The sequence below is a fragment of the Protopterus annectens genome, chromosome 10.part0, assembly GCF_019279795.1.
Source record: "Protopterus annectens isolate FY-2018-M chromosome 10.part0, PAN1.0, whole genome shotgun sequence".
Lineage (NCBI taxonomy): Eukaryota > Metazoa > Chordata > Ceratodontiformes > Protopteridae > Protopterus > Protopterus annectens.
In genome coordinates, this window is record NC_056744.1 from 22,637,128 (window position 1) to 22,660,842 (window position 23,715).

The following is a 23,715-nucleotide window of genomic DNA, read 5'->3' on the forward strand; positions in this document are numbered from 1 at the left end:
GCCCAATCTTCAACGAAGGCATGCCCATTTACACACGCATGTCTTTCGAATGCTACCCAACCGTGGGGCGGACATGCAGACTCCACACAGAAGGCACTCCCAAGCCAAGAATTGAACGGGAGAACCTCTTGCTGTGAGGTAACAACGCTACCGTCGTACCACCGCGAAAGACAGCAGTGTATGCATGTAAAATCAATGCAGTGATAGGAGCTTTAGGAAGAAAGAAGCCTGCGTGATGTAATTTTTTTTTTACAGACAAGCACTGCATTGCAGGATACCTAGAGGCAGACTAAACAATCAGAATTACTTCAAGATGCCACACCCCATGTGGTCAGACTGAGAAATTATGTATAAAAATATTTAAAAACGTGTAAATAGTCCCAGAATGATTTTAAAATGTAGGAAACACCAAACCATAATGAAATAAACATGTTTTTTGAGTCTGTGGGTGCGATTCTCCTTTAAAATAATATTTTGAAGGAGCAAACACTGATCGCAGTGCCATCATTGCTCTCTAAGACACACACTGCAGCTTTCAATTCTTTTTAGAACTGAGAGGCAACTTCAGAACTCCCTTACTACTTTTTAAAATCCAAGTCTAACTACTCTTGCCACTGGTTTGCTGACATGTCTCCCCCATGTCACAAGGAAGAGCATGCCAACACATAACATATTATCAAGATTAAATGGGGTAGCCTCCATTCAAGTCAGTGCAGCTTTACTGAAGTATGCTTTCAATATCTTGACGTGGATGCATACTGACAAACGGATTTAACATCTTGATAAAGAACATGCATTATCAAGAGATTCAATTATTTTAAGTTTAATGTTATATTAATAAATAGCAATGTTTAGTGACCCCACTTCCCTGAAGGGAGCATGGCCTCAATGACCCCGGTAATGCCTCATTACATGTCAACATGCTCTTCCCTATGGGGGGGGGGGTCAGCAAATCTGAGGTGAGTTTTAAGAATTGATTTTAAAATCTATAAAAGGAATCATGAATCTGACACTTGATTTTAAAAAGGAATAAAGGCACAGATGTCCTTATGATGAAGGCCCTTATCCTCTACATGAGTGGCACATGTCCTCCGAGGCCATTGCAATTTCCTTTAAGTATACTGACCAGCCACTTTTCTATCAGGAAAACATCATCAGTCAATCATAGTGCACGGCAAACCTGATCACACTGTATGGCACAAGGTGATTAGCACAAAGCAGTGTGGTTATAATTCTACAAATACATAAGGCACTGATGCCTCTTGCACACTTTTAATGTGTACTACATGTGCTGTACATAGCTAGAAGAGCAAAACCAGATTGACTGCTCACTCATGCCCTCAGAATATTCATTGGACTTCAAAGGCAGCAAGAAACTCAAACCCTTGAAGTCAGTACTTTGAAACTCTTTGGCAACTTACCCCACCTCTACATTTTTAGTAACCCAAGAACTGCAGTAATTTATCAATAAATCAAGCCAGGCATTCAGCAATAAAGTGCACTACTGGGATACGTACGTGCCCATAATGTGAACCTATGGCATCAAGAATCACACAACCATACCTACAACCTAGATGTTTGCAACAAATGAATGACAAACAAAACGAATTTGTCAAATATTTCCATCTTTACTTCACAAAAGTTTAGGATGCCCACAGACTACGAGAAATATCAAAGGTCCTATACATATCATTGAAATGTAACACACAAAATATTCTACAGCAACCATAAATGCCATATTGACCTTCATGCCAAAGTTCATAAAAGTGATTACTTTCTAAGTATGGCATGGATTGACCATAACAAAGCATTTGATAGTATCCCACATTCATGGATAAAAAAATGCTTAAAAATGTATAAGATACACCCTGCACTGATCAACTACATTACAGTGACCATGAAACAGTGGCAGACCACTTTGCAATTAAGTCATGACAAAGGACAGATTATTATCCCAGGGATAAAAATGAAAAGGGTATATTCAGGGTGCGCTCTGTCACCATTGCCATTCTGCCGTGCCATTAACCCATTAAGCTGTTTACTTAACAGCTTAGGCCATGGCTACAATTTGGCTCCTAGAAAACAAGAGAGTATAAAGACTTTTCATCTTCTCTGTGTCGATGGTCATCAGATGAGGAATTGAAAGCACAGCTGCAGATTGTCAAAACTTTTTCAGATGATATAAGAATGTCATTTAGCCTTGATAAGTGTGCAAAAGCAACCTTTAAAGCAGGAAAACTGCAGCACCAGGAAAACATCAGTTTGGGACAAAAATGTGATATAAAAGAACTTGAGCAACAGGGAGTGCATAAATATTTGGGAATTGATGAAGGATCAACATGAACAAATGCAAATAAAACGTAATGAGTACTTTAGAAGATTTAAATTACTTTTGAAAACAATGTTGACATCTAGGAACAAATTCCAAGCTACTAACCAGTTTGCTCTTCCTGTCCTAACTTACAGTTTTGGAGTGACTGACTGGCCCCAAAACATGTTGGATAGATTGGATAGGAAAACAAGAAGATGCTTCATGCTCACCAAATGATTTATAAAAATCAGTGTATACCAAGATTATATGTTCCCCATTCTGAAGGAGGGAAATGTCTCCTTGAAATTGATTACATGTACAGATCTGCAATTGTGGGACTCCACACATATCTGCCGACCTCACAAGACCCAAATGTAGTGAAAGTTTTGAAACATGTGGAGAATAAATCTAAGATGACTTTTCTGCTTAATTTAGCTGAAGCACATCGGCATCAAGCAGGAATGGAAATCATACCAGAAGTAGATAAAAATCAAGCAGTAACTGAATGCGGCAAAAAAACAAAAGAAAGAATATAAGGTGAAGGACCAGATGAGAAGGAAGAAATGTGGAAAAAACACACATATAGTTGCAAGTATAGAAAACTTCTGGAAGAAACTCATGTTGATCAGGCAGTTTCTTTAGAAAGCCCCTCTTTGGCTGCTGTGTATCCTGGTGCTAACGTGGAGCTGCATCGGCAACAACTCTTTTATCAACAGTACCCTCTGCCTGGCCCTGAATACCAATACCTACAAACCTTTTCAAACAAACAAAAACTCTTTCATCCCTTGTTCAGGAACAGAATTAATCCCTTCCCAGAAGGTTGTGAAACTTTTATCAACAGTACCCTCTGTCTGACTGGGCTCTGCCCTGACTGACAACAAAAAAAACTTCAAACAAACTCAGCTCAGCTTCATCCCAGAATCAATCCTTCCCTTCCCCTTCCCAGAAGGTTGTGAAACTTTTATCAAACAGTACCTCTGTGGCTCCTGCTCCTGTGAATACCTAACCAGCTGCTTTTCAAACAAACTCAGCTACTTCATCCCCCTTGTTCAGAACAGATTTAACCTCTGAAGGTTGTGAAACTTTTATCCTTAGTACCCAGCCTGGCTCTCTACACCTGAATACTACACCCCAAAACCTTTTGCTTTTCTAAACCTCTCTGCTTCTTCATCCCCCACATAATTAATCCATTCCAGTGTTCCCAGAAGGTATTGGTAGTAAGGTATTTAGCCTCTCCTTGTCTGTACTACAGATGCCAACTTCCCAAGTTGCCCTGCCCCCTACCAGGATATACAACAGCCTACCTACTTCTTTTTACTTACTTTAGTCTTCCTTGCTAAGTTCTTCTCTTGCCTATTTTGCCCTTTCTCCTCTAATAATCCTCCTACTGTGCATCTGCTGTGTACTGTTTGGGACATACTACTCTCTATTACACCTTACTAGTACTACTATCAGCATTTACTTACCTGCTGTTTTCCTACTCTCACTTGTCTCCTCCTCTCTGCTCTCTTTATTACTTTCTCCTGCTCCTCTCTTCTTGGTGCTCTTCTCCTCCTCTTTTTCCTCTTTTTCTATCTCATTCTCCTTTTTCTCTTTTTCCCCTGTCCTTTTATCTTTTTCTTTGCCTCCAACTACCATGGTGCTATCACTTCTTCCATTTTTCGTTATCCTTTTTATTTTTTTCATTTCTTCCTCCTACTACTTACAGCTGCATGTACTACACCCTACATATCCTGCCTCCTTCTACCCTACATCATCTCACTTTCTGATCCCTCCCCATCTCCTTCCTATATTTCTACTCCTTTTCCACTCTACCCCACCACTTGGTGCATTTCTGCTTTCACTCCCTCCTGTAGCTTTTCCCTAGCCATGGAGGTTCCCTCCCCACTTATTTGCCCCTCCCCTTTTATGTGCCAGCCCCTACCTACTTATTTATGTATGCCAATTGTAGCCGCTTCTTCTTCCTCGCTGCATAGCCTCTTGTTTGCTTTAATATAGCAGCTACATACGTGATTTATGTATAGTTTATTGTGTTATAGAAGATGTTTTCTGTTTTGCTTTAATGTGTTATATTACTGTATCCTGAATGGTGTTATAGAATGTCAGTTGCACTTTGCTATTTACGGTCTTGTCGTTAAATACTGTGCTCTGGTTATAGTTTTGTCTTGGCGCTGGTAGTTCGACTGTAAACTTGTTTTTACTGACTGCCTGGTTTAAGTTCATTTTGTCCTGGTTAATGTCCATCGACTGCCTTCTTTACTGACTGTTTGGAGTAAATACTAGCTTCGTGCAAGTGAACGCCATCATACATTGCCTTGCCTAGTTTTAAACTTAAAGTAGCCCAACTGTGCTGTGGCGAGGACTCAACTGCCTAGAGCTTTTTCAGCATGTGCTTTTAAGCGATGTGCACACTGTTCTTGTTGACTGTTGCTGCCAATTGCACTTTGACTGCGTGGAAGCAGACAGATTTTTTCTCAAATCCTTTTAAGTTTTATTCTGTGGTGGCCGTTCTTTAATGGTGGCTGTTCAGTTTGTAGTGAACTAGTGATTTAGTGTTAAAGCGCTTAAGACTGAGCTAAATGGCTAACTTACCCGTTATGGCTACTTAGTTATTCATCAATCAATGTGATATTTTTTAGGTCGATTTTCCCTTACTATGTGGACGCGCGTATTTTTTATAGTTTATCACACTTTATATAGCTTAGTAGCAGTGGAAGAATTGACAACACAAGAGATGGCCCTAGAGCGCGTTTTTTTCACTGGCGCGTTTACGTTTTTCCTTTAGTTATTACTACACTGGTTAATTTCGTGAACGCTACACACCAAGTACTGCATTTTTACTAAAGCGCTGGGTATTTGACAACATTAGTTATTCCCCTGAGCAGGTGTTTGTACTATGTTTTACGCGCTAGGGTCAGCTGAGTTGAACTGCATATTGTTTTTTACTGGTTACGCTCAAAGTCTAACATTATTAATGAGTTATGACATGTATTAAAAACAGTATATACATTTACTTTACTTCAGCAGTACCTGAATTGTTTAATTTCACATATGCCGCAGGTGTTGGTTGAATTATTTTGGCCAAAGGTTTGCATTTGTTCCCTGCCCTTTAGCAGTTTTAACAGTTGGGTTCAAAATTACAGTTTATACCCTTGTTTGCATATTGTGTTGTTTGTTTCTTGAACTGAGTATTTTTTACAATTACTGCATTTGTTATTGCTGCTGAAGTTACATGTTTACCCTCTATTGTTAACAAAGCGCGATGCTTCATCCCTTGTGCAGGAATACTACCGGACTTTTTTCAAATTTCTTTCCTAGTGGTGTCTTCTTTTTCAGCTTTATCAAATGTATTTCTGTGGCTCTGCCACTAATGAATACCCTTAAGCAAACTTTGAGGAAACAAACTCAGAAGGTCTGCTAATTTTGTCTTGGAACAGAATTAACAGCCTACCTAGAAGGTTTGCTTAGGATGTATTTAGGCCTTAGTACCCTGTACCTGCTGACTTCAGAGGTGCTTCTAGGTGTTTCTTAACCTCCCCCTAACTACTCCCTTTGCTATCATGCCTTACTACTTCTTTGTACACCTTCACCTGGCCTTCCTTGTCCCTTTAGTCTCCCTGCTTACTCTTTTTATCCCACTGGCCTAACTACCTCCCTCTCTTCTACTCCCTGCCCCAATCCTGCTCGCCCTATACCTCTCTTACACCTTACATCCCCTACCCTCATCCCTTACTTACTCAAGTTTACTTCTCCTCCACCCCCATACCCACTCCTCTCCTCTCTCTTCTACCTCTTACTATATAAGACCTTGCTCGCCCCACCACGGCTCACCACAATATTCCCTGCCCCCATAATCCCACCCTCATCCCTATTTTCCACCTACATTATCCCCGCCTACTTACCTCCCTCTCTAATTCCTAACTCAATCATCACACATAAACACTCCACCCCCACCCCCACCCAATTACACTCATCTCAATCCACTATACATATAGTGTCTTTAACTCCTAAACACATCTGTCTGCCCACACACACCTCATCTCCTATATTGGGCTAAACACATCAACTTCTCTAAGTCTCTGTCTCAATCATACTACACAACTTCATCCATTGCCACTCAGTCCTAATGTTAGCATCCCACATAAACACAATCTCTACTCTTAATACCATCAACACTACCTACATATAAACACACTTATACTTACAACTCATACACCCCACATAATAAATATCATGTCATTTGTATCAAATATCTTCACCATAATGCCAAAACCAATCTCAACAAAGCTACATATCACAATTACACATCCTTTACTCATTCTGTCTATAATAGACGGAGATATATACACCCTAATCCAGCATTCTTAACCTTACAACATCACATAAAGACATATGAAAAATATTTCTATATCACAAAGGCTGCTTGAAGTATGTTCTATATATAGCTCTTCTTAATATATCAGGCTAACTTTGGTAAATAAACAAATTGCTCTCCCGGCACTACTAAAAGTTCTAACATTTTAGCTATAATATCCAAATCAGGTATGGCTCAAATATTATATAAATTTTCAATGAAAAACATAAAGGTAATAAAAGATCTAATTTAGAACCTTAATAAAAAAATTTGGATTCAACTTTCCCTCATAATTATTAATACTTGAATAATGTAAAATATTATACTCTCCACCAAACTTACTTAATATTACATCCTCCACCTTCCCTCAATCCAACAAACCATTCTAATTTTATTGCGCTTCAATGCAATAAAGGTAAAAATCCCCCATATTTACTTAACTCCTAGAACCAAACCTCTACCAAAATAATTTTCTGAAACATGCAATAACCAGACTTTAATATCGCATTGAACCTATGCAAACAACTTAATCCAAAATAACACACATCAACCCCATGGAAACCATCAAAATTGATCGTTCTATAAACCTTCAAATAAATGCAATTTCAATACGACCACCAATCAAATATATTAACCTATCTTAGATCCCTTTGTGCCCCCACTCACTTGCAAAGCCATTTTATAGTGACCACTCTCACTATTACATTATAACCCATAAAAACTACACAGCATACAACCTCCCAACAAAAAACTTATTCTTACTAAAAAAAATCATCACCTTAATCTTTCAATATGAAGAAACCTTAATTAACTGGTTACCTTACAAAGACTCCCACAAAACTACTCTGTAAACCAAGCAAGACAAAAAACAAATACCATTCTAGATCATCATGCCCCCATGCCACTATACGCGATAAAACCTAGTACTAACTCACAATCCTGGCAAAATACAAACACTTATCCCCACTAGAACAAAGCCTGACTAAACATTACTTTAACCAAAGACCTTTTTGATCCAACAACCATCTCAAACAAGAAAGTAGACTGACTAAATTCCCTATCCCTATCCTACCAAAATTCCAATATAATTAGTACTAGCAATCCAACCATTCTAAAACTACAAAAAAAACTGGAACTCCTAAACCAACCATTCTAAACCCACAACTCACAAACTCCAAATCCTCTACCTATCACCATTGCTAGGCCGACCCAAATCTCCCTACCCAAACTACAAAAATTTCACCTACCTCTTCACTCTACCCCCTCCAACAAAGAAAATACCCTAATCTATCCTCATTCGAATTAACTGTACCCCTGCATATTCTTCTACAGGACCTTCACCCACCTCCCCATAAAATAAACCTACTAAACAACTCCAAACCAAAATCTCTACACAATAAACTCACTTTGGAATATCTCACATTATTTTAAAAAATACCTTAGCTACACCATGCCTATACTCATCATCCTTTATTCCAAAAAGCCTACAGCCCGTAAATTATAAAAAAATCTCCTACACATCATCCTCCTCAATCCTAGGATTCTTTGAATATTCCAACTACAATAGCACTGCTATCATCCACCAAATCTAATGGCATGATGTTAATACAAACAATTACTTCTCTCCCTCCTTTCAAATAACCTCCCTCAAACTCATCGGGAATTGATTTCGGCCCCTACCAGCTAGCAACTACCACAGCCTTCACCACCTTTCTTGACTCCCCTCATCTTTTTCTCTTGAATAACTTACCTACATCTGCATTTTGTCAACCTGTCAAAATCCTTCATCATGAGTGTTTACCAACTACAATAAACTCGCTAACCCCACTCAGCTCCACAGCATTGCCCCAAAAACTTTTTCTGCCTCCTTTCAAAAATAACACACAGCTCTCCCTACTAAATACTAAAACTAAACTCTCCTCTGCCCAACACACCCAACTCTCCTCAGGCCCTCTCACCCCCCCTCTTCTACCCTCTATCTTTATCAATCACCTAGCAAAACTTACATACAATCTACTTGTAACCAAACTCTGACGATACCACCATAACTCTCTCATAAAACACCCAAATAGGCCTACATTCACTTATCAATTCAAATCTCTTCACCACCCTAGAGCAAGAACTCTCTAATCACCATCTCCTCCTAAACCCCTTGAAAAAACTAAATCCTCCAACTCCTATATACCTACCAAAATCCAAATCAATCATATCTAAGCTTAAACAAAAGCAACATATTATCTCCTTGCCAAACAGCTAAAATTCTCCCTACATAACACTGCCAACACCAAATACATAACATATCTAGGACTACTACTCCACCCATAAATAAACGAACACAGGAATGGTTAAGGAAACGTGCATTTAAACCAAGAGATGAAAGGTTAATATTGGCAGCCCAAGACAGTGGGCTACATGCATGCTGGTTTACAAAGTCCATTGAATATGTGGGAGAAACTGACAAATGTAGGTTTTGTATAACCAAATCGGAAACAGTCACACAACCTTGTTGCTGGTTGTGACATACTAATGGCAGAAGGACTCTATACTGAAAGGCATAATAATGTGGCAAGACTATTGCACTGGGGATTGTGCAAACATTATGGTACTGAAGTGTCTGAAAAACATTGGAAACGAGCCACAAAGCATCATGGAAATGATGAAGTTTATATCACATGGGATCACCCATTACCAACAGTTCAAAAGACAGATGCTAGAAAAGCGGATATAGTGGTCAAAGAAAAGAAGACAAAAGTAGCATTGATAATTGAAATCGCTGCACCCAGTAACTACAGTGTCTTGCGTACAGAGAGACACAAAGTCATAAAATATCAGGATCTGCAGGCAGAAACAAGAGCAATGTGGAAGAAAGATACCTAGACTTTTCCGATAGTAGTAGGAGCAACAGGTTTTATAAAAAAGAATCAACAATTACATTTAGAGATGTTACGAATCCATGTAACCTTGTACGAGAATTGCAGGAGTCGTCATTACTGAACACATTGCGCGTGATGCGAAGAGCACTTTTGGCTGACATCAAAGATTGAAACAATGCTAATTTCATGAACTTAATCGTACTTTGACTTAGGAATGAGGTACGTTCCCGTTACGGTATTAGAAACCCAAAAGACTTGGAGAAATTAAGAGTATGATTACCTCTAAAAGCTCCGAGTATGGACATTTTGGGATTATCTCCTGTACCCCAGAAATTAATTATTTTTCTTTTAGCTTCCACACAATCCATCTAATGTCTGCCATTCCTGCCCCATATTAACCTGTTCATTCCTCCAATGAGGAGGGCATGCTGACAGCCAGCCCATTCATTCCCTGCATAGGGCTAAAGCCCAACAGTACATTTGTTCACTCACCTGGGTAAGAGCTCTATCAGACAAATCATTCCCTCCAAAAACAAGAGTCAAGTGTGAGGCAGCATGCTATCCTGCTAATCATGTGAGTCCACCTTGCAAGCCTAATACCTCCCTACAATGGCTGGTAGCTACTCAGATTGCTGCTCTAGGACACCCCCATGCAAGCTTCCACACACTTGGGAATGTCCTCCTGGCTTAAGTACAGCTCGTGCCACATCAACCCAACACTTACTACCAGCAATCCTTTAACACTCATGTGGAGGTCAGTGGTGCTGTAGTCAACTGCTTCCTTACCCCAATGCTCGGCAAATTAGCAATGGCTTCTTATTGCCATTCTATCCTGCTTTGGCCCTTCCAGGACATAAGCTGCTAAGAGAACCCGTGTTAACTGGTTCATAGTCATGAAACTAAAGCCACCCTAGAAATTACTTCTTAAGTTACTCAGTTGAAATTACACTTATGAGCCTTTAGAACATTATTTTTGCACATGGCATATACAAAAATGAAGACGCCTCCATGAAATATATCCAAGTTTCTTGTCTGACAAATTACAGTAACAAAATGAAAAGCAACAGCAAGTGACAATGATGCCCTCTAAAACATACTGCACAAGTAACAGCATTTTACAGAAAGTACAATTCCTTAAAAATGCTTAATAATACAACAGGGAAAAGAAAACATTATTATGAAATAGCCACTGTTAAGAAAATATTAGCTCTCACAACATTATCCAGGCTGCCCTGCTCATTGTGACTAATCATAGTCAGCTATCAACCTAAACTCTTTATCCCCCTCATCAGAACTGCCTTAAATATGTGCAGGGTGCTGTCCCAAATCAACTAGTTATTCACTCAGAGTGTTCTATGTACCTTTACTCCTCTGTAGAAATAATCGCCTCATACTGTCCTCGACTTATGTTCTTCTCATTGTTATGAATGCCTGTCTTGTGCACATTATTCTGCAATGTAATATTCTCTTTCAGTCTGTGTTTTAATGTATCTTACAATTATCGAACCTCTTCTGGAAAAAAAAATGTCAAAACTTAGAGACACTGCCACAGCAGCAGCTTATTTCAAATAAGATCAAATCTGAGGTAGGTAGTCACTGGTGAGATTATATGGGTGTTCCACCTGCCTACTACAAATCCCACAACTAGTTAAGGCACCAATATAATGAAAGGAATGCCCTGCCATCTGTTTCCTCACTCTTAGTCTTAACTCACATAAAATATTATTTACTTAGCTGTGTTGGGTTTGTGAAAATGTCCTTTTGGATCAGTATTCTACTTCAGTTAACAAGTATAAATTCACAAAATAAATAAATACCTGACCTAAATACAAATATCAAAAATAAAGTAAAATTGTTCAACCAGCTAGAAATAGACTGATCCCACATTTATCTTGAGTCGTTTGTTACTTAGTCTCAGTTAATAACATTGTTCACTCTTTGTTAACAAAAGTATTTTTTCTGTGTGCGCCTAAATTTTTCCTACCTGTTCTACTCTTCATTGTATTCCTACCCATCCCCTTTTCACTGGACTTTAGAACTGAATCTAAGCTCCCCAAGTATCTTACGTGTGCATGAGGTGTTAAAGTGCCTGACTTCTTCATCCGTAGTATGGTCTGCTGGTGCAAGAAATCTTCCCAGGTACTGCAAACCTTCCCACATGCAAATTCAGCACAGCTTTTCATGTCTGCATGTAGGAATGTAATACCAGTAAATATTCTGGAAAGAGACATCTCTGCACTGCACAAAAGACTAACTGTAAAATGGAGAGTTTTCACAACAGTGGCTGTGCAAGAGGAGTGCAGATCCTCCTGGATCCAACCTTAACCACATTTCCCAGTGCACACTTCTAGTTCATCTGTACCTAACTAAGGCTTTCACCACCTCAGTCCTCAGCTCCCAAGTTGATAAAGTACAATTGTGTAAAATGTTACCATAACTGCAGATATCCTTCTCTTCACTGCTGCAGTATTCTTTACAATATGGATTCCCTGGCAAGGGCAGCCCGACATCTGGCCAGTATACCAAAGCCTTTTGGTTGTAAAGGGTATGCTGTATGTCACACAAATGCTCCTCGCGCACAGCATTGGGCATAAAGGTGATGTATGGATGTACCATCCTCAGAAATGAAAAGCCCCAGAAGGAATGGCAATCCAAAGATAAGAGTAGGTAACAAGTACATCCAGAAGGAGAAAGGACCAGGGGGAGGCGGGAGGGAGCAAATTCTGTAACAGTGAAGTGAAGGGCACATCTGTACTATGTCCTTCCATATCACTGTTGCAGTATTCTTTACAATAGGGAGAGTACAATAGCTCAGGAAGAGGATGGGGACGAGGAAAGGCCAGCACAGCCCTCTAGGAAACCATGTGGAATGGCCCTGGCAAAACCAGCTCTGGCCCTAGAAATCACATCCAACATATAGTGCTTAGTAAAGGTACGACCAGAAGTCAAGGTTGCTGCCTCAAGAATAGAATTAGTATCCACACCCTTGAAAAAAAGTACCAGAAGAAGCCACAGCCCTAGTAGGATGACCCTTAATAGAAGGAGGAAGGCTCTTCCCATGAAAGGAATAGTAAAAGGAAATGGCTTTAGAAATCCAAGAACAAATGGTCTGCTTGGAAACAGCCAAACATAAAAGATGAAAATAAATAAAAAGCTGTTCAAATTTATGAAAAGCTTTAGTCTTATCCAAATAATATGGGAGTTGTCTATGCAAATCCAAAGTGTGCAGAACCTTCTCACTAGCAGACTGCAGAGAAGAGAAAAAAGAGGGCAAATGAACAGACCGTCTAAGAGACAACTCATTAACCACTTTGGGGATACAAGAAGGATTAGTACGAAGGGTCACCCTGCCCTTATGGAAAACTCAAAAAGGAGGAACAGCCAGGCTTACAGCTCAGACACCTGTTTTTCAGAAGAAAGAGACAACAGAACAACAGTTTTCCAAGAACAATGCTGTAAGGAAGCTGAAGCAGCAGGCTCAAAAGGAACCTGGGTCAATTTTTTACAAAACAAAATTAAGGTCCCAGGAAGGAGGGACAAGCTTCCTAGGAGGCCTAATATAAAGGATGCCTTTAAGAAACTGTTTTGCCTCAATTCCAGGGCTAAAGGGGGAGTCAAAGGCAGACAAGCAGAGACGGCTGAAAGGTGGGCCTTAACAGAAGAATATGCCAACCCAGCATTGAACAATTCACACAAATAAGAGATAACCAAAGGAACAATAAAGTGAGTGAAACCAGGTTACGAGAAAGACACCAAACAGAAAACCTCTTCCATTTGGATAAGTAGGATTTCCTAGTAATGGGCTTCCTGGCCTCCTGCAGGGCCTGAAGCATGTCTTTAGAAAAAAGGTGTCTGCGGGGAATCAAAACCTGATCACCCATAATGTCAGCTGAAGAGTGAACAGGTGGGGATAGATGAGAGATTCCTTGTCTTATGTGAGTAGGTCCACCCTGTGAGGTAACTTGTGATGATTGCCCTTGGCAAGATGCAGAAGAAGAGGGAGACAATGCTATCTGGGCCAAAAGGGAGTCACTAGCAAGATTTTGGAAGCATCCTGTTTTATCTTGAACAGGACTTTCAGAATGAGAGGAAGGGGAGGGAAGGCATAAAGAAACTTCCCCTTCCAAGAAAAAGATACAACGTCAACCTTCCAAGCCAGAGGACATGGGACTCTGGTGCAAAATAGAGGAAGTTTGTCTGTTCAGAGGGGAAGCAAACAGATATACATGTGGGATTGTATTGTGGATCAGTGAGAGACTGCCACTATGTTTTGAGCTGAGAGAATATAAATTGCTTGAAGGGTGACCTGATACTGGGCAGCTAGATTCCAGATCTTAGCCTGCACAGGAAATAAGACCTTGTCCCCCATTGCTTGTTGATATACCACATCATTGTAGTGTTGCCTGGGAAAATCCTGAGGGGCCCTGGATGGAAAAGAGAGTGAAAGGCCTGAACAGCCACAAGATGAGCTTTCATCTCTTTGACATTGATATGGACCTTCTTTTGACAAAGACACTAAAGGCCCTGCGCTTTCAGAGGATGGAAGGATGTCCCCATCCTTCATCTGAAGTAACTGTGAAGAGTTCCTGAAAGGGGGCTGGAGGTTGAAATGGAAGCCTTGGATTGAGTGACAACTGATGAATCCACCAGTGAAGTTCCAACTTGAGGCAAGGGAGAAGAGAAACTAAAAACTCGAAAGGATGAGAATGTTAAAGCCAGACTGACTTCAGAAACCACTGGAACTTTCTCATGTGTAGCTTGGCTATAGGAATGGTGGAGGCCATGAAAACCAGGGCCCTTAGAACCTCTGTGGCTGAAACTGAACAAGGGGAAGAAGGGACTGAAAGAAGGCAATCAGAGTTAAATCCTAGGGAGGAGGCAGGGATGCCAGCATTAGAAATGTTTGGAACCTGCATCCTAGGAAAACATGATCCTAAGAAAGAGTCAGAATTTTACAGTAAACCCCAGGCTATAAATAAGGCAAATTGCAAAGTGAAGAAGATGAAGCAACATCTCTGGAGACAAGGCCTGAATAAGCAGGTCATCTAGGTAACGAAAATTCTGTATTCTCCTCATTCTGCAAAAAGCAATCACAGAAGTGAGGCATTTTGGTGAAGACCCGTGGGGCAGTAGGGGACCTAAGGGCAAAACAGAGAATTGAAAAATGCCAGGAAGCAACAAAGAAATATAAAAACTTCCTGAAAACAGGATGGATAGGGATATGAAGATAAGCATCTTTGACATCATAAGATACCAGGAAAGCCTGAGGAAGAAGAGAAAACAGGGACTGATGGGTTAGCACCCAGAAGGATGGAACCTTCAAAAAAAAAAGTGTTCAACTGAGAAAGATCTAGAATGGGTTCTCTGGTGCCTTCTTTCCTGGGGACCATAAACATTCCTCAGTAACCCCCCTTCCTCTTCTGAGGATCTGGAACCTCTTGAATAGTTCTGTGAGCCAACAGGACCTGAAGCACCTCTGGAAAAAAGGGCATTTGTTCTCTTGGAGGCTGAGGAATACCCAAGAAGTGGGGACTTCCAGACCATGACGTAACCCTTGCAAATAACTAAAGGAACCCAGGAGTCTTGGGTGATTTGTAACCAAACAGGAAGGGACACAGAAAGATGAAGAGAAAGAGGAATGTGACTAGAAAGACAAGGATAGTCAGACAGCACTTGGTCTGCCAGGAAAAGAAGGTTTCTGAGCTGAAGGAGTTTGAGTAGCCTTAGTAGGAAGAGCCCTTCCACCATTTTTTTTTACCTTTAGGGAGAGGGCACGACTACCTATGGACAAAAGCAGATTTGTTAGGATAATTCCTTTGAAACTTAGAGACAGGTGAAACAAAAATATGTTTCAACTCCTGTAAAGCTTTATCTTTTCCTGGAGGGACAAACAACTCAGCAGCGCCAAACAAATGTTTATTGTCCAGAGGAACATCCATAAACTTTGTCTTGATATCATCAGCAAAGGTTGAAGCCATAGCCAGGAATACCTCCTCAACACACAGCCAAAAGCAGCAGCCCTAGAAGAGGCATCAGCTGCATCACAGCTGCGTTTAATACAATGGCGAGCCACCTGAGATGAAGTCAGTAATAAAGAAAGAGCAGATGACTTCCCTTCAGAGTCAGATGACTTCCCTTCAGTGTCAGGAAGATCAGAAATAACCTGACAGAGAAGAAACAAAATATATCTGGTCATATGGGTCTGATAACTCACAGCTCTACAAGCTACAGTAGCAGAAGTATAAACTTTCTTACCCAACCTCTCCATAGTTCTGATGTCTTTGTCAAAAATAAGCAAGTTAGAAGAAGGTAAAAGTTTTGATGGCTTGTCAGATGCAACTGACATCAAGGATGGGGTTAGCAGAGGAATACTTCTAAAGAAACTTGCAGTCATCCAGCAGCTTATAAAACCTCCCAGTTTATTTTGGGAGCAAGGGGCTGGGAATCAGGAGCCTGAGAAGCAGTAAAAAGGCATCCAACAAAGCAGCAAGGACAGAAGGGACAGCAGAATGCCTAGGAGACTCTTCTGCAGGACCTCATAGTACCTTTTCTGAACATCAGACAACTGAGCATAGTCCCACTTCAAAAATTCCATCATTTTGGAAAATGAATCTCCTCAAAAGAGAAGTCAGGACTAATAGACTCCTCTTCCTCAGAACCATAACTTAAAGGAGAAGCTATCTGGGAAGAATAAGTCATTACAGTCCTCATCTGAATCTGGAGGGCGGCCACGGTGGTGCAGTAGTCAGCGTTGCCGCCTCACAGCAAAAGGTTCTCCGGTTCGATCCTCGTCTGGGGTGCCTTCTGTGCGGAGTCTGCATGTCCTCCCTGTGGTCACGTGGGTTTCCTTCGGGTGCTCCGGTTTCCTCCCACATCCCAAAGTCATGCTGTAGGTGGATTGGATACTCTAAATTGGCCCTAGGTGTGAGTATGTGTGTGTGTGTGTGTGTGTGCCTTCAGTGGAAGGTTGGGCGCCAGGCTGGCAACTCGACACTGTTAAACTCCACTGCCAATCATGAGCGGACAGGTGATCTGCTGTGGTGACCCCTAACTGGGAAAACCCAAAAGAAGAAGTCCTCATCTGAATCTACATCCTCATCTGTGGAATCTTGCACCTTAGACCTCTTAAGAGGAGTAGAAGCCCAAAGTGGAGCCCTTGAGGGGGGGCTTCAAAGCAATAAGAGCATTAAACAGACCCTGGATAAAGCTTTGCCATTCACTCTGAGGGTCTTTATGGGCAGGAGAAATATGCTTGGTTTTTTTTGCTTCATTTTTAAGGGACATCAGCCTTATAGATTTTTGGAGGCTCAGACCCCTGATGACACTTAAGAAGAGTAGTCGGAATTTCTTCCATTACTAGAACTTGAAGAACACCCCTAGGCCCTTTGGAAATAATCAGCCGCGGTTCCCCCTGTACATCTGAAACAGACATCTACAAGGCCTGCATGGACGTGCAAGGAGGTGGATTCATGCCAGCATCCGAAGGGGTCACAGAAGAGGAATCTGGTAAAGATGGTCCTTCGGGCTTTCACTAGCCTCAAGAGAGACATCCGCCGGAGGTGGCACAGCAGAACAATCAGACCTAGCCTTTTCAAGCTGCCTTCTTTGAAAATGGCTACCCTCTCGGGCTGAGAAGCTCCCTCCATAGTGTTTTTCACAAAAAGTTTAAGACATCGGTTCTCTAAATAAATAGCTAGGGAAGAAAGCTGACTGTACAATGTCTTGGGTACAAAAGCCTGACAAACAGAACAAGATGTATGGTTGTGTGAAGCACCTAAGCAAAATAAACCCTGCTCATAGTGGTCTTTATGGGGAATCTGTCTCCCACACTGGCATTTCCCTTTGCTAGATGACATGAAATTAACAACCCAATGAAGACAGATAAACAAAGGATAATAAGCAAAATCCCCAATGGGGCACTCATCTGAAATGGCTAGGTAACCAGCAGATGCACGAGCAATAGGGTCAACGATCGAAGATGGCATTCGGACTAGCGGCAAAGAAGTTCTGAGGAAGGGGAGCATACATGTGATGTACAGCGTACCTTTACAATCAAAAAGCTTTGGTATACTAGCCAGACATTGGGCTGTCCTTGGCAGAGGTTCAAGAGACGCAGCCAGAGGTATACTGCAATGTTTTTTTTTTTTGTGTGTGTGTCAAGTTATATACTACTGTCTTAACGGTCATCCACTCTGTACATCTGCAGTGGTGTTAATGTCATATATGTGCCTTAACATTTTCTTTCCAATGGACCTCCCATAAGCAGGAAGAGTTGAGGTAGAGGCATGTTAATGTTCACCTCAGTCTCCACTAGCTGCTGTGGCCAACACCAAGTCACTGTGGCTCTATCAGTCTGCCCATCAGGTGGGCAATGATGGCAGTCTGCTGAAGGGGTCATGAGGGTCCCTAATGCTTTCCTTGTCTGCCTCTCATGGGGGGGGGTGAAAAGGCTCCTCTGATGACATTAAATGGGGGGGGTCATCTGTGGTAACCCAACACAAGATGCAGAGGTTGGTGGCTACTGAGATGCGCACAAAGCTAGACGACTGCTTCAAGATCACGGAATGCCTTCTGGAGTAACTTAGGGAGTCACTAAACCAGTGGGACCTGGTTATTAGTCTTCAAGGGAAGCAACCAGCCCATGACATTACTCACACAGAGTTGTCATACCTACGTAAATTTTCCTCTGGGCAAGCCTGGCAGTCAGTACTAGCAGCCAACCCTACCCTAGTTCCTGGATTATCCTTCCCTTCTGTGCCTTCCCCCTTACCTTGTTCATTGTCAAGACTTCCCTGTCACTTGCTGCCTTTCCTCAATGTGTGACTATCCACTGTCCACCCCACCTTCTATATGTGCATCACCAGTGTTTACTTGTTCCATGTTTGAGCGTCTGCACCTCCTACTTGTCCTTTCCCCAACTTCCCACAAATATTATCCCTTGATGCCTTCTCTCAGCTACCCTTCTCTTTTAGGACAACGACGACGAAACTATTCCCACAAAAAATATACCACTCTTTTCCCTCCAACAACCATTCCACATCGGTTACTAATATGTGCTTCCTCTTCTTACTATATTCCCCTTTCCTCCTTTTCTTTTCCATTCATTTGATGGACACGGTGGCCACTGTGGTGTGCACACCCACACTGGTGTTCTTGTTGGCTGGTATACTTTACTATGTTGCCCAACCTGTCCATCTGTGCTACCAGCTGTCATCGTCTACTGCAGCACTGTGTGCAACCACTTATACTTCTTATAGAGAGGATCAGTTTCTTCACAAAATCATACGATTGCCCATACATGCTGTACTAGCATTGCTCCTCTGGCATGATGCCAGGGTACTGCTATGCATGCTACCACACTGTATAAGTGTCGCTCCTCTGGTATGATGCCACAGCACTGCTATGCATGCTACCACACTGTACGGGTGTCGCTCCTCTGGTATGATGCCACAGCACTGCTATGCATGCTACCACACTGTATGAGTGTCACTCCTCTGGTATGATGCCACAGCACTGCTACACATGTTAGCACACTGTACGGGTGTCGCTCCTCTGGTATGATGACACAGCACTGCTATACATGCTACCACACTGTTTAAGTGTCGCTCCTCTGGTATGATGCAACAGCACTGCTATACATGCTAGCACACTGTACGGGTGTCGCTCCTCTGGTATGATGCCACAGCACTGCTATGCATGCTACCACACTGTATGAGTGTCACTCCTCTTGTATGATGCCATAGCACTGCTATGCATGCTATCACACTGTATGAATGTCACTCTTCTGGTATGATGCTTTGGTAAGATGCCACAGCACTACTATGCATGCTACAACAGTACATCTGCATTGCTATGTGGCTCTTAACATGCTTGCAGTACCCCTCGCATGTTACATCCAGTATTAGCTTTCAGAAGCTTCTCACAGCAAGCCCTCTCAGAATTAGCACTGTGCTCGTATGCTGTTCTACTCTGTGAATCTCAGCTTTGCTTTCTGTGCAGAATTCACTACAAATGCAATCTGGTCGGCAACTAGTCTCTTTCACTACAGTCCAAACAAAGGAGAGGTAGCATCTTTACTGACTTCAGAAAGGTATCTGATCTAAATGAAAACCTACTTGTACAACACCTTAATAGCTCAGTTGGTATGAGTGTAGGACTAGTAATTTCTAAAGGCATTTTAAGGTCACTAGTCCAATTCCAGCTCAAATAGTTTGACTTTTTGGGGGGGGGGGGTTAGTGTAATACTTAAGGTCTTCACCTCACAGACACAAGATACAGGGCTTGATTCTGAACTATGATCACTGCCTAGTTATTGGCCAGGCTTGTAATAGTCTGCCATGTATTTACCTATGAACAGCAATTAATGCAAGGAGGACTCTCCCAAAATGTTTCTGACTGTCTAGAAAACTACATTTAAAGTTGATCTGTTGCAGAAAAAAAGTCATGACTTTGCTTTTCTTCTGAAGGTCAAACCTCAATACCTAATCTATCTGAAAGCTGCTTTTTATCCTAACACTGATCTATGAACAAGCTACTGATAACCAATTCTGTTAAAATCAGAACAGTGCTCTCCAAAACTTAAATAAAAATAGACATTTGTTTTAAATAGATAAGATCCTTAAAAATGTCACTAAAAGTAAATATTGAAGAAATAGCTCAACGCTATGGTCTCACTCACTACTCACATTGAGTTATTTTATTACTTACTCATTGCCTTTGTTTACCAGGAGAGTCTAACTGGCCAGCAAGTCCCTTTTTCAGCAGAGGCATAGGGAGTAAAACTCCAAGATTCATATTTAGTTACAAAAATATAATACATAAGCAGTATATAGAGGGAGTGCACATGGTTTACACAAACATTATTTGATTGCTAAGAGTAGTGAAATTACAGGCATGGAGAAATTAAAATGAGAGCATAGGCATTTAGAAACAAAAAAGCTTTAAACATTTAACTGTATAAGGTGGATTAATCCTACTTATAAGGTTGAGAATGCAAGCAGCAACAAAGTGGTATACAGGATGAAATTTGAGAAACAGGTGAGAAAGACAACAGGTACAAGTGGCTTTAAGGGGCAGAGATGCAGATACAGAGTTTCAGATACATGCAGATGTTGGTGGAGAATAAAAGAGAGGAAGGTGGTAAGTTAGAACTCCTAGGTAAGTGTTGATCGCAGCTGAGGAGAAAGAAGGTTGTGCAAATTAAGATTACAGGTGTGAAATAAGTAGAGGACATAGAGACAGAGTGGTGTCAGACAGAGAATGGGAAAGTAATAGTGGGAGGTGAATGGATAGTGGGGTGAGAAAACGAGAGAAAATGTTGGGATGGGTGGTGGAAAAAAGCAAAAGAAAAAGAAGTTATGTACCTACCATAATGTTCCATGTTAGTTGTCTTCATCTCGCCTTCTTTCTTGCTGGTTGGGATCAGAGCCAATCCTCAGCTCCGACTCGGCCAAATGCTATAGCTCAAGAGCAGTTTACTGGCTCGAGGCTACCCCTTATCCCATAATGCCTAGCGCTAGCTACCCAGATCTCATTTGTAATAGCTAACCCCAGACGTAGCCAGAGAATCAACCTGTCCAAACAAACAGGTTGAGCATACCTGTCATACTCTCTCAGTCAGTAGAGGAAACAAACCAGAGAACACTCAGCCAGTGAAACCAAAACTCCTCTCGATCCAATAGGACAGGGGGATGGAGGGTGGGATGCAAGAAAGAAGGCGAGATGAAGACAACTAACATGGAACGTTATGGTAGGTACATAACTTCTTTATGTTAAGTTGTCTATCTCGCCTTCATTCTTGCTGATTGGGACAGCATCCCTAGCACCTACAATCCTGGGTGGCTCATTGGAACAGACTCTTCAGAGCAGTGGAACCAAAGTCAGCTCTGCTCCTGAAGACCATATCTAGCTTGTAATGAGAAATAAAGGTATGAGGATTTGCCCATGTAGCAGCTGCACAGATAGAATCCATGGCCAACCTAAATTGCAAGGCTGCAGAGGTGGCCAAAGCCCTAGTAGAATGACCTTTTGGTTTGACAGGCAACTCTTTGTTTCTCAATTGATAAAGTAATAACGTGAGACAACCACCTGGATAAGGTCACTTTGGAAACTGGGAGACCTTGTTTGCCTAGAGCGTAGGAAAGGAACAGCTGGTCCTACTTCCTTATATCCTTAGTCCTATGCAAGCAAAAACGCAATTGTCTATGAACGTCCAATTGGTGTAATTTGTGTTCTGCCTTGTTGGTGTGGTTAGGGAAAAACACAGGAAGGTCTATAGATTGGTTTAAATTGTTCTCTGAGCAGACTTTCGAAGGAACGAGGGATTAGTCCTCAGAGCAATGCTGTCCTTATGAAAAACCAAATATGGAGGACGAACACATAGTGCCTGAAGTTCAGAGACGCGTATGGCTGAAGTAATAACTACCAGAAAAAGAGTTTTCCAAGATAGAAACTTTATGGGGCAGGATGTTGCAGGTTCAAAGGGGCATAATTAAGGAGGTTAGTACCAAATTAAGGTCCCAAGGAGGAGGGGGATCTCTCACTGGAGGTCTAAGGAGAGTAGTCCCTCTTAAAAAGGCTTCACAGAGCTTGAGAGACATAATGTTTGAATTAGACAACCCAACATGAAAGTTAGAAATGGCCGCCGACTGAACCCTGATTGTAGCAGAAGGGGACCCAGAATGAAAAAGTTGTGCTAGGAACTCCAAAATTTCGTGGACTGGGGCTGAAAAAGGATCTACGTTCCTAGCCTCTGCCCAACAAGAAAAATGTTTCCATTTGCTAGCATAAGTCTTTCTAGCTGTGGACTTGTGATAGGAGACAATAATCTCACGCACGGCCGGGGAAATGCTGGGAAGCCTGGCTAAGGTTGGAAGTGGAGCAACCAAGCTATGAGCTGGAGTGTTTGGAGAGATTGATGCAGCCCGCCTGATTGATGAATCAGTAGGTCTGGAATCGGATCCAGAGTCCAGGGCTGATCGAGAAGGTAATGGTGTAGGAACGGAAACCATATCTGTCGAGGCCAGTAGAGGGCAATGAGGATCATTTTGCAACCCAAAGATATTGTTTTCTGTATGAGTTTCGGTATCAGGGGAAACGGAGGGAAGGCATAAAGAAGTCCCTGAGGCCAATCGTGGACTAGAGCGTCTCTGGGTGTGTGACCTGGAAGCGGAAGAAGGGAGAAGTAGTTGCTGCATTTGCTGTTAAAGGGGGTGGCAAAAAGACCGCAGCAAGGCTGTCCCCATTTGCGGAAGATCAGATCCGCAAATACCTGATTCAGAGACCACTTGTGAGGCATGAGAATAGCTTCGCTGAGCCTGTCTGCTAAGACGCCGGACCTCCCAGGGATGTGCATCACAATCAGAAATCGTTGGGAAGAAATCGCCCACTGCCAGAGTCTGAGTGCTTCTCGACATAGGGGGTAGGACTTGGTTCCGCCTTGCTTGATGATGTACCACACACCACTGACATGTTGTCCGTTTGAATTGCAATGGTCCCAGAAGGAAGAGAGTCTTGAAGAGCTTGCAACGCTAGCAGCACGGCTCTCATTTCTAGGATGTTTATATGCATGTGGTACTCGTGAGGCTGCCAAGTGCCTTGGACTGTCCTGCCCTGATAATGCCCCCCCCCCCCTATCAGGGAGGTGTCTGCGGCCACTGTGGCTACCGGAGGGGGCTGAATGAAGGGTCTGCCCTGAGTTACTATTGGGGAGACCATCCATCAGGAAAGGTGCCTTTTGCATGCTTCTGTAATCATGATCGTGTGAGACATGGGCAGCTGTTGGAAAGACCACTGTGTGAACAGAAGCCACTGAAGGATTCTCATGTGAAAGCGGGCCAGTAGGATTAGAAGAATGGCTGCTGCCATGGAACCCAAAGCTTGAAGGACAAACCTGACTTGGATTCTTTTGCTCTGCATCAGAATTTGTACTTGCTGACGAATTGTAGACACCCTTTCTGGCGGTAGCCTTGTGGACATGTTCCTAAGTCTGCACCTATGTAGGTGATAGACTGACAGGGCAACAAGGCAGATTTTTCAAAGTTTATTATAATGCCTAACTGGGAGCAGATTGCCATTGTGTAGTCCCTGGCTTGAAGAAGTTGATGCCTGGTAGTAGCAGTGAGGAGCCAGTCGTCTAGATATGGAAACACATGGAATTCTCGACGTCTCAGGTGAGC

General features: G+C 42.0%; 1 protein-coding gene across 2 annotated transcripts in view; it reads right to left on the reverse strand.

The window, feature by feature from the left end:
* The window catches only part of UNK (unk zinc finger), an 874,631-nt gene that overhangs the window by 238,933 nt on the left and 611,983 nt on the right, over positions 1 to 23,715 (reverse strand). The gene's annotated exons all lie outside the window — the stretch shown is intronic.